The sequence below is a fragment of the Cotesia glomerata genome, unplaced genomic scaffold (assembly GCF_020080835.1).
Source record: "Cotesia glomerata isolate CgM1 unplaced genomic scaffold, MPM_Cglom_v2.3 scaffold_58, whole genome shotgun sequence".
In the NCBI taxonomy this organism is placed as follows: domain Eukaryota; kingdom Metazoa; phylum Arthropoda; class Insecta; order Hymenoptera; family Braconidae; genus Cotesia; species Cotesia glomerata.
Genome location: NW_025404215.1, coordinates 1 through 10,817, shown reverse-complemented (window position 1 = coordinate 10,817; position 10,817 = coordinate 1).

Here is a 10,817-nt window from a genome sequence, read left to right as displayed (position 1 = left end):
GTTAATAACCTAAAAAATATGCCTTTTATTTACCGGACATGTTTATGTGCATTTTTTTTCTAGTTGCAAAAGTATTTAGTTATATATGCCCTTGTGGAAATTTTTCGGACTTTTTTCGGAAAAAAGACTTCCAAAAACTTCTAAAGACTTTCTCAGAGTTCTTAAGGTTTTTAGAGAAAAGTCCGAAAATTTTCACAAGGGTGGTGTAACTATAAATACTATAAATAATAAACTATAAACAATAATGTCTTTATAACTATAAATAATGTCTTACACTGATCAACAGTGATAAGGGTAGTTAATAGTGATTAATAAATTTTTAATTATAACAACTAGTAAACTGATACTTGAGTTACTTAGAGCTTAACTACAACTGAAGTAAATAAACAATGTACAGAGCCGTAGTATTTTTTAAAGATTTTTAATCTTTAAAATAATACGTACTGTAGTGCTACAATAAATCAATCGTTTACGGGGTAAAATTCTTTACCACTTTTCAAATGATATAAATATTATAGATTAATTTTTTTATGAATTATAACTTTCATTGTATTTTAAAATGTGTTTATTTTTAGGAAAAAATTTGTTGGAACGGTACTTTAATTTTTAGTTGTTTTTTTTTCAACTCCTAACCTCACTATTTTTATTCAGGAAAATCATTGCTAATAATGAAAACTGATTTAAATTTAAATAAAGCAGTAATTATAATTATAAGTACTAACCAGTGTAAAAACCTATTGTAATTTAATGGCGATAATTGAAGTACTTATTGTAAATAAATAATGATGTTACGAAAAGAAAAAGACGATTTTAAAACTGTCCAAGAACTAGAAGCTTTTTCAATTATATAAATAATATCTATAAAAAGTCAATCCGCTGTTAGTGGAACCTGCAAATTCATTCAATTAATGTAGATAAATAGCTATGAGATATGGTAATAATAATATTTAATTTTTATTGTTGTTGAAAGTTTTATTTACAACTTTTACTATCATGAGTTGACCTGAAAATATCTGAGATACGTGTTAATTCTTAAACGCTCGGTTGCTTTTTAAATTTGAATCTGACAGATAAATGTGGATGATAATCGGACGATGAACATTATTATGATAGTAGCTTTGCCACTTAATTGGAACCTATATATATATAGGATTCGATGAATCTAAATTAAATTAGTTGAAGATTTCACTAAACTTTGAAGTCTTGAAACATATATATGTTCATATATATGAATTCATACCTGAGAGATAAGTATCATACAATACTAATGAGTTGCTCTGGAGATTTAACCATCATTCGTTTATGAATAGAAACGCGCCTAAAAACTGCCCTAATTCCGTAATTTATAATTCCAGGATACATATATTATAAACAATACTTAATCACCATTACATTTGGATGCAATTAATATAAATATTTTCTACCGAAAACAATTTTGGCTTTATTGATATTCAAGTTGGGACATTTCAGTTATTGATAACTCTAAAATATATTTTTGATAATAAAAATACCTGATGATTTTACTTATGCTTTTTGTTTTATGTTCATAAAATAATTGAATTATTTTATTTAACTGATCTTGGATAAATTGGTTATAAAAAATATTTTCTGGTACAATTGTTTCATGTAAATGTACCCATTTTTATTTATTTTTCAAATAAATATACCCATTTTTATTTCTCAAGCTTACGAATTATCAACCAAGTATTATGGCGACAATTCATGTTGATAAGTAAGATTCAATTTATCTTTTACAAAATTTTTTCGATGGAAACTTAAAAATCTATTAAAATGTAAAAACAACCAATATCCTTACATGAGCATAGTAAAAATTAATTTGTGATTTAAAAGTTAGAAATTTTATGATTAGAAATAACTTATAGATAACGTATTACTGAAAGTAAGCGAGTAAAGTTTCTTCGTAAACTCGAGTTTTTTTTTTTTTTTACTTTTACAATTAATCTATTTATCATTCATTTACCTGCGATTTACCTTGATTACTTATTTGTAACTAATCCATTTCGAAAAATCTAAAACATTGGGTATTTAATTAAACGCAAATTCAAAATATGAAATAATTTTACATTAACAATATTAAATAATAAGTTATTATTTTCATCGATCGTGCTGGAAGTATGTCCACCTATGGACTTTTGAATTAAAGATCCCACTAGTTCACAATTGACCCTCAGGCATGAAAAATATTCTTACACAATTAAATAATAAGATTGATCAAAGAAACTACTTTATTAGTAACGATTAGAAAAATCACCGCCATTACTTACATCATAATGGCTGTGGCAGTTCCTTATTAACTATATCTGGCTAAATTTACTGATGTCATATGCAATATTGAAACGATAAAAAGTGCACTTATATACGGTAATTTTTTACTTTTCGATTTCGCATGACTTTTTCTATATCGATCAAGCATTGCTTTGATTCGAGCTCAATCTAGTTTGGTACTCCCTCTCAGCAGCTTCTTTATTGTGTCATTTCAACAAAGGAATTGAGTTAGCTCACCCCTGAATAAACATAATTTTGTTAATTGTTCATTTATATATATTTTACGTACCCTATAATTAAATCTAGGATAAATGTATCGTGTTGTTAAATGAGACTTTGACAGAACGTTGCAATGAAGTAATTACCACTTCATGTCTGTACTCAAGCATTGCAATTTTCAATTAAAGAAAACATTATCGCAAGGAATTGTTCATTTAAAACTGAAATAGATAAGTATTAGCTACAAGATCAAATATATATATAGTGTTATTTTTGCGCTGTACACTATAACGTATTGCTAATTTAGTAGTATAATAGAATATGCCAATGTGATTATAAAATAATACGACTACATCATTTAATACTAACTAAATACCATTATTACCTCTGAAAACAAAAATAAGCTTTTTTTTAATTGGATCGAACAAATGGGAAAATAATTATATCAGTAATTCACCTTTTTATTTTATTTGTCCTAATGATATTTTAAAATATGTCAATACTTTTGACATAAATCATAAAAAAAAAAATATTTTCTAAACTGACGGATGATACAAAATTGAATTTTCAATATAAAACTAAATGGCATAAATTTATTGTTTATAAAATAATTTTAGTTTAACACTTATCAATATACCAATAGTATAATCTCATTAACAATCTACAATCAAATATTTAAAATTATGAATATACATAAAGCTGTGTGAGAGAATATCAAGTGAAGTTATCTCTTATAAATAAAAGCAGTTTATTATTTGATTCTTAAAAAAATACCAAAAATACACAACGAAAATAGTTAATTAAAAATTTCATAAAAGTTTATATACTTTTCAACATTTTTAAGCTTTCGAATTTCTGCTATCTTATATATTTAATATTGCAATAGATTTTAAAACAGTTTCACTTATTAAACTTAAGTTATAAAATATAAAAGACTTCTTCATAACATTTTGCAAATTTCGTGGCATGTTAAATAAAAATTATAGTATTGAAAAACATACTAAAGAAAATAATTAATAAATAATTATAAAAAATAACTTCAGCACTTACAACGAAATGCAAATTAATGGGCGATTTTTCCCAGGCCACAAATAGTAAAAAAGTAATGTGCCACTTCTAGCATCTCACGTATAGAGACTCCATGAGGCACAATACCTTTGAACTATTCGGTTTTGATTCTACCTTCTCAGTGAGATCTGTTGGCGGCTCATGTACCCAAGCTCCAGATATTCCTTCTCGACAAAAAGCGACGTAATGACCCGGAGAAATATCCTGCTACTCCACATAATCTAAAAATTCCATAAACAATTATTGGCAAACCTGAAAAGTTAAGCACATCGTAACATAAATTTCAAAATGATCTACAAACCGAGAACGAAGATTAGAAACAATTATCGCCTTCATTAGTCACCGATAAGTTTAAATATTCTGGGCGGTGTCACGTAATTTGTAATCTCCTCGACCTTCTGCTTCTAAACGTGTTTCTTAATATCTAACTCTCGATGAAGTAAATATAATGATTTAAACTGACGGCGTATTCTTTTTATTCCCTTGACACTGCTTACAATACATGTTATATATTCAATTCATGGAAATCCTAATTGCTCTGTCTAATGTACTGAAATACGTTTTCTAGTAAGAAGTTGGTGGTTTATTGGAAAAGGTTATGTACATTTCTAGTGTTATTATTTTTACATCCAGATGAGTTATCAAACATATTTTTCCTCAATAAGACTTGGTTCATTAAGTAAAAGTTTAATCCTAGTTAGTAAATTAACATTGTCTTCAACAAAATATCATGCGTGAAATAGCTACAACTTTGCAATCTTCTTTCTTTTTTTTTTATTTTTGTTGAGATTTTTCCTATGTTTCTTTGCAAATAGGATATAGACTCTGAAATCTTTTTCTGATAAATATCATCCGTTAGCACCGATTTTTTTTAAATTAATTACAAATTGAAAAATACTGGCTTTTTCGAATTTTTACAAAAATCAAAAAAAACAATATCTTGTAAAAGTGCTCTCAAATGTCAATTGTATAATAATATTGAAGGGACATGTATTTTTACGGTAACCAATGTCATGCAACTCATTATATTTGGACAGCTTTTGCCATCCTGAAATCATTCTGTAGTATCGTATTTACTATTTTCATTATTTTTTTGTCAGCTTTATTTTTGTCAGATACAACAAAATTAGGTTTATGAACATTAACAATTCTGGATTGTTCTTGGAAATATTTTACCACAGTTCCTTTTTTCTTTTTTCCGATTCACTTCACTCGATAGCTTCAACTAAAAGTTCTTTTTGTTTCACACTCATCAATGGAGTACTTGTTTTTGAAAGAATTAATTAGCGATCATCAACTCTTTTCAACAATGCGTTTTTAGGGCTTCATTATCCTAATCGTCATTATCATTATCGATAGCATAAGTTTTTGGGTCATCAATGTCAATATTGTTAGTATAGTTATCAGATACCGGGCGTAATTTCGTTAACAGCAACTTCTTCTGCTGCCATCGTCTCGAACCTTTTGATCGTATACATATTTATCACACTTCGTTCCGAATCTGACAGAGTTCAGCATATTTTCTTCCCCTCAATAGTTTTCTAAATTCATCCAACCAAACTGTTTGTCAAAATTATCATCTTTTTCTCTTTTTAATTCAATTCAATTTTCGTAACGTTCTTTCTGATTTTTTTTCTTCAGTTGTTTTACTTAAATTATAGTTTAAAATGTTAGGATCTCCATTGTTTATGTTTTTATAATTATTATTAGTATTAATCTCACCAGAATTTCCATTGTAAATGAAAAGAAACTCTACTCAGCATTGAGGGTGGTTTCAAATTTTTGTCACCTCAGATAGTTCATTATTTTCTTCGGTATTTTAAACAGCATCACCAATACTATTTTCATCAATTCCATCCTATTTCACTTTAGCTGATTAAATTTTAAGAGATTAGATTTATTTGGTGCTGTAATAGATTATTAAAATTTCTTAGCGAGAAATTTCTGCTCACCTTCAATTCTGGACAATTTTGGCCTCCATTTCTGATGTAATCAAGATGAAGCTTCAAAATGGGCATCTGTTGGTAACGGTACTAGATGGCCCAAAGAAATCTTCAAATCCTTAAAATCCTCTTCAATATAACTAGAAATAGCTCTTAAGTCAGTGTAAAGGAATGCCAAATATTAATCCATGCTGGAAATTCCACGACCACATCTTATGATTATTTTTACTAATGACAACAAAACCTTGGAATCTTTTTACCCTCAACAATTTGATTTATTTAAGTTGCTTTTATAATTCCTCTCACCCCATGACGAAATGGATGGTGAGTCTTCTTTATTTCTGAATCTGGAGGAGTATTTGTAAATGGTTTTTCTTCCAAGTCACCTTTTCACTTGGTTTCGTTGACGTTTAAAAAGAATTTTTCAATATTTCTGAGTTGAAATTAAATTTTCTAATTCATTTCTAGCGTCTATAGGAGTTATTCACACCATTGACATTAATAATAATGGTTCTCTCATAGGGTGTAGTTACAAACAAGTTGGTATTAATAATAATATATTCGCTCAAATTTAGTTCAAATTCCTTAACAATCAATTAACAGACAAAAACAATAAGTATAAAACCCTTTTGACTTGAAGGATGTAGGACACTTTAAAAACAGCCCAACCGGTAAATGCATGTACAAAAATGAGCTGTATCCAATCTTTAATGTTAAGTTTTGAACATTTGTTTCTTTCACAGGGTTTCTAATTTTTTCAAAACATGATTTTATGATATGTTGCTTGAGAGACATCTTCGTTGAATGCAAGTGACATAGCGTTAAGTTGAGCTTCGATTACTATCGAGATAAAGCTTCAAGTGTGAGGTTTTGTTCTAACCCCAATCCACAATCTTCAGCCAGCACAAAGAGTATATTCTGTCGGAAGCGTTTATCTGATATCATTTGGGAAATCGATTGACGTAGATTTATCAAAATTAATCACAATTTGATAAAAGGAAAATGTACGAACTTTTATTACTTCCACTTATTATTTCTCTGACGAGCAAATCCTCCGGTTCCGTCTATAGCAATTGATGAGTTATTTTATTTAAGAAAAGATACTCTTTGTACTAATGTATTTTGGGATTTGTTTAAGTATATAAACAATAAATGCAGTTGACATACTTCCTGATGAATGGAGTTGTTATAGATAGGAATTCCTTCCTCAGCCCATTTGATTGTTAAAAAATATATTTTCCTCGTCATTTGGACTTATACCTCAGTTCAGTATCAATAAATTCTTTTTTTCGCTTGATGTAAAACATTTGGGCTATGTAAAGGACATCCAGTAATACCTGGTCTCACATCCTTCGCTGCTTAGCTTGTCTTCTATATCCATGCACACCAGGTTCTTTTTAACCCTTTTACTTTCAACTTTTCTTTGCTCACCTTGAAAAGGTCGTTGCAAATCTTTCGTGACTCTGTGCATGCCCTGTATCGACAGGCTATCATCGCATTTGGCTTCAAATGCGGTGAATTTGATCTCCAGAAGGAGCTTGATCGATAAAACCCCAACAAACGGTTTCCACATTTTTTACTTTTGCAATGTGCTTTTAAAATCATGTAATGTTCACCATTTTAGATATTATTCCTACCGTTATCAAAGATAAACGCTTACACGGTAAACCGGTATTGTTTCCCTGCAAAATATATAAGCTATAGTATGAGTCCAAGCCTTTCAGTTTCACATCTTGTTTATCTTTATCGTCCACCTGCTAAAGTTAAATATTATTCCACGATTCTCCCTAATTTTGAATTTCGACATCGCAACTCCTCTTAAAATTATCAGAACTAGTTATCAAAAATATACCATCATGACAATAGTTCTGGATCTTTAGTGTCACCTGGCCTTCATCTTCACTACTACTGGGACTACCATGATCTTCAATACTTGTTTCATTTTTATAATTATTAGGTTCAGCACTCAGTGGGTCAACAAAAAGCCAGTTTCTTTTGAGAGCAATGGTTAAAACTGTTTCTTCTTATCATTATTTACATTTAGTTCTGAACAGCATCGACATTCCATTTGTCATTTAAATCTTTTCGAAATTAGTTTCCATACTTCTGATGACCAATTTTGGTTTTTCAGGTGGTATGTTTATGGCGCGAAACTTTATCAGTATCTTTCGTGACGCTCATCAGCGCTTTTGGTAGCTTTTAGTCCCATTGATGATAAACCAGTAATTAAAAAAATTCCTGAAAAAATGAAATAAAACAGCATAATTACAATATATGTAACAATGTATTCCATCACCCTAATTTACTTTTTATGATTTTATCAATTAAGCATTTTTTTTTTTTTTTTTTTAATAAATGCATAAACATATATTTTATTTTGGATGAAAAAATTTATCAATAACGCACAAATTATTTAAGATCATTTTTAAAATTTAACTAACCTGTTTGGTGCATGAATAGTTTTAGCAATCAAAAATCATTTCAACATTTTTTATACTTAGATAGTAGAAAAAAAAAAATCAAGTAGTTATTTCAAAAAATATTTTTTCAATTTATTTCGGCAAGTATTACCTAATTTTGTGGGTGATTAATTTAAAATTTTTTGTCATATGGTTTATAAGCATAGTTAACGTAAAAAACACTCAAAAGAAACATAAAAATTTGGGCAATTGTCTTTGTTTTCAATGAGAATAAAATATACTTTATATAGATATTATTATTATGTATTTATTAAAAACACCATCGGTACTTTACCGACTGATAATCAAATATATTTTTAAGATGAAAAAAACTGATATATTTGATGCAATAATTAAGTGATTTATAAATTATTTTTCTTCCTTGATTAAAACTGAATTAAATACTTTTGTCAGAGGACTGGAAAATACATAATTTAATTACTGTATGTACCATTCTCATATATGAACCCAAACAAACATTTGAATTTAATTAAACATTCTCAACTGACCTTTTTATATGTAATTTTTACTATAATAAATCCTTTAATTTTAATATTAAACTCATAAAAAATTTTAAACTTTTTAGACATTACTGGCTGGTTATGGAAAATAATTTTTGCCATAATCTTTCACATATTTCAGTCAGTTAATAATATTCTACATGATTCAGGTTTAATCTTAACAAAACTTAACCTTAACATAATACCTAATATAATACACTTTTTTTTAATTATCGCAACACCTTGGTTCTGAATTTTGAATAAATTACCTGAAAAAATACTCACATTTAACATCATGAAAATATTTTTCTACATTTTTAGACATGCATCAGGCTTATTTCTGGCTTGCCCTCATAATTTTGCCAATATTTTTTTTTTCTGCAACTTATAGAAAAAATACATTAGAAATAACCACCCTTCATTTGATAATAAAAAAAAAAATGAGTACCAAATATTTAGATAGTTTTAACAACATTAAGTCAATCAAAGCTTTAGCCCCTTTGTGTGAAGTGTGTTGCTTGAACTCAAAATTAATCAAATTTATGCCCTGGTTACATATAGTTGTTCTATTTTTTTTTAGACACATCCGTTTATTTACTGCATCAATCGGATAGCCTCTTTCTTTGGCCTGCCACACAATATTCAACACCTACAAAAAAAGGAGAGAAAGTGTTGGGGTAATGTATTATAAGCTTAAACTAAGTAGAAAAATTAAAATATAAACAATTACCAAATTTGTTTCTTTCTGAATGAAGAAACTGAAAACCAATCTGAAAAAAGTGGAATATCTTAATTTTTTTTTTCGACCCGGAACACCACCTTAGTGTAAACATATTCCAGTAGTCTCCTTTTGCAGTGTCGTTATTGTTATGTTTTTGAAAATTAATCATATACTTGCAATTCAAGACATTCACAAGCGATAATTAGCAAGATCAAGAACCTCAAGCTACTAAAACATTTCCGGACAGTTTTTTCTCTTAGTCCCACGGACTCCCTGTACAGCAAAGCCTCTGGTATATTGCAAATTTCCTTTTTAAACGGTTAACTATTCGTAACTCGCCTTGGTTCAGTGATGAAGCGATCATAAAAAGTGCCAACTTCAATAAAGCAACGCGTTGAACGGTGGCGTTATTTTGAACAACGAATTCCTCCCGGGAGTCATGTTCCACAGTAGTGCCTTTTCGGAAAAGATGGTAATAAAATATTAGTGTGTGTTTGTAAATGAATGTTATTACAATGCTCTCTCTTTGAACTCAAACATCGAGTCACAATTATTTGAAAGTAGCAACTTTAAGGTAGTATAAAAATAGATAAAGTACTGCAAATTTGTTCACTTTTGTGACCATGAAAGCTTATAGATTTATACTTTTTCTCGCCTTCCAAAGCCATTGTTATCATAAAGTTATTCCTTCCTAGTATTTAGGTGCAATGCAGTAACTTAAGCTTATTTCTAACAAGAAAAAGTTCCAAACTTATAGATGTTCACGCTTGTCAGTACCAATGAATTTTAGTAGAAAAATCACTCTATCGGTCTCGAAAAAATTTTGGCAGCGTTAATCATTGTATATACTGTCAATTTCATTTTTAGCTTTTGAACAAGACTTTAGACATTATTCCTGTTTCTTTAACCTCCAGATCTGGAGTTGAGGGTTACCTCGAAGACAGTACCTCGCCTGATACTATTACTCTTTAAAAACTTTCTTTTGTTGTCATCATTAATAGAGGAAAAATTTCTTCTTCCCCTTCCAACTTAGAAGATCTTGATCTCAAGCTTTTGGACGGTGGATCCCTTCCTCAATAAGAAATATTAGTGGTCATTCTCTTTGTTAGTATTCCTAAAAAGCGAAGCATAAAAATAATTTAGTTCATATTTTTCTATTAGCCTCGTTTTCTTTGATAAGTTGGCAACTATTGAGGTAATATAGTGCAGAGTTAAAAAATTAGAAATTTGAATTAGACTGAGTTAAAAAAGAGTTAAAAATTAGAATGAATACACTAAAAATTACATATTATTTTAGGGAACACTGAGGTTATCAAATCAAAGTAGCAATAAAAAGTTTTTTAAAAATTTGCATTCATAATTTTTGGAAAAATTCAGCATGTGATATTTTTCTATACATTTTTTATACTAATCTATTAGGTTAAAAAATTTTTTTAATTAGTTACTTTGGGAGGTAATATATATTTTTTGATTAAATATTCGCAAGTGACCCTGATCACTACCATCTTTGACTTAAAACTGGTGGAGAATATTCGGTGTCAATAATTTGTAAATACTCTATGGAATGCAAAAAATTTGTCAATTTTACCACCACCACATGTCCAATCCCAACATTTGAAAT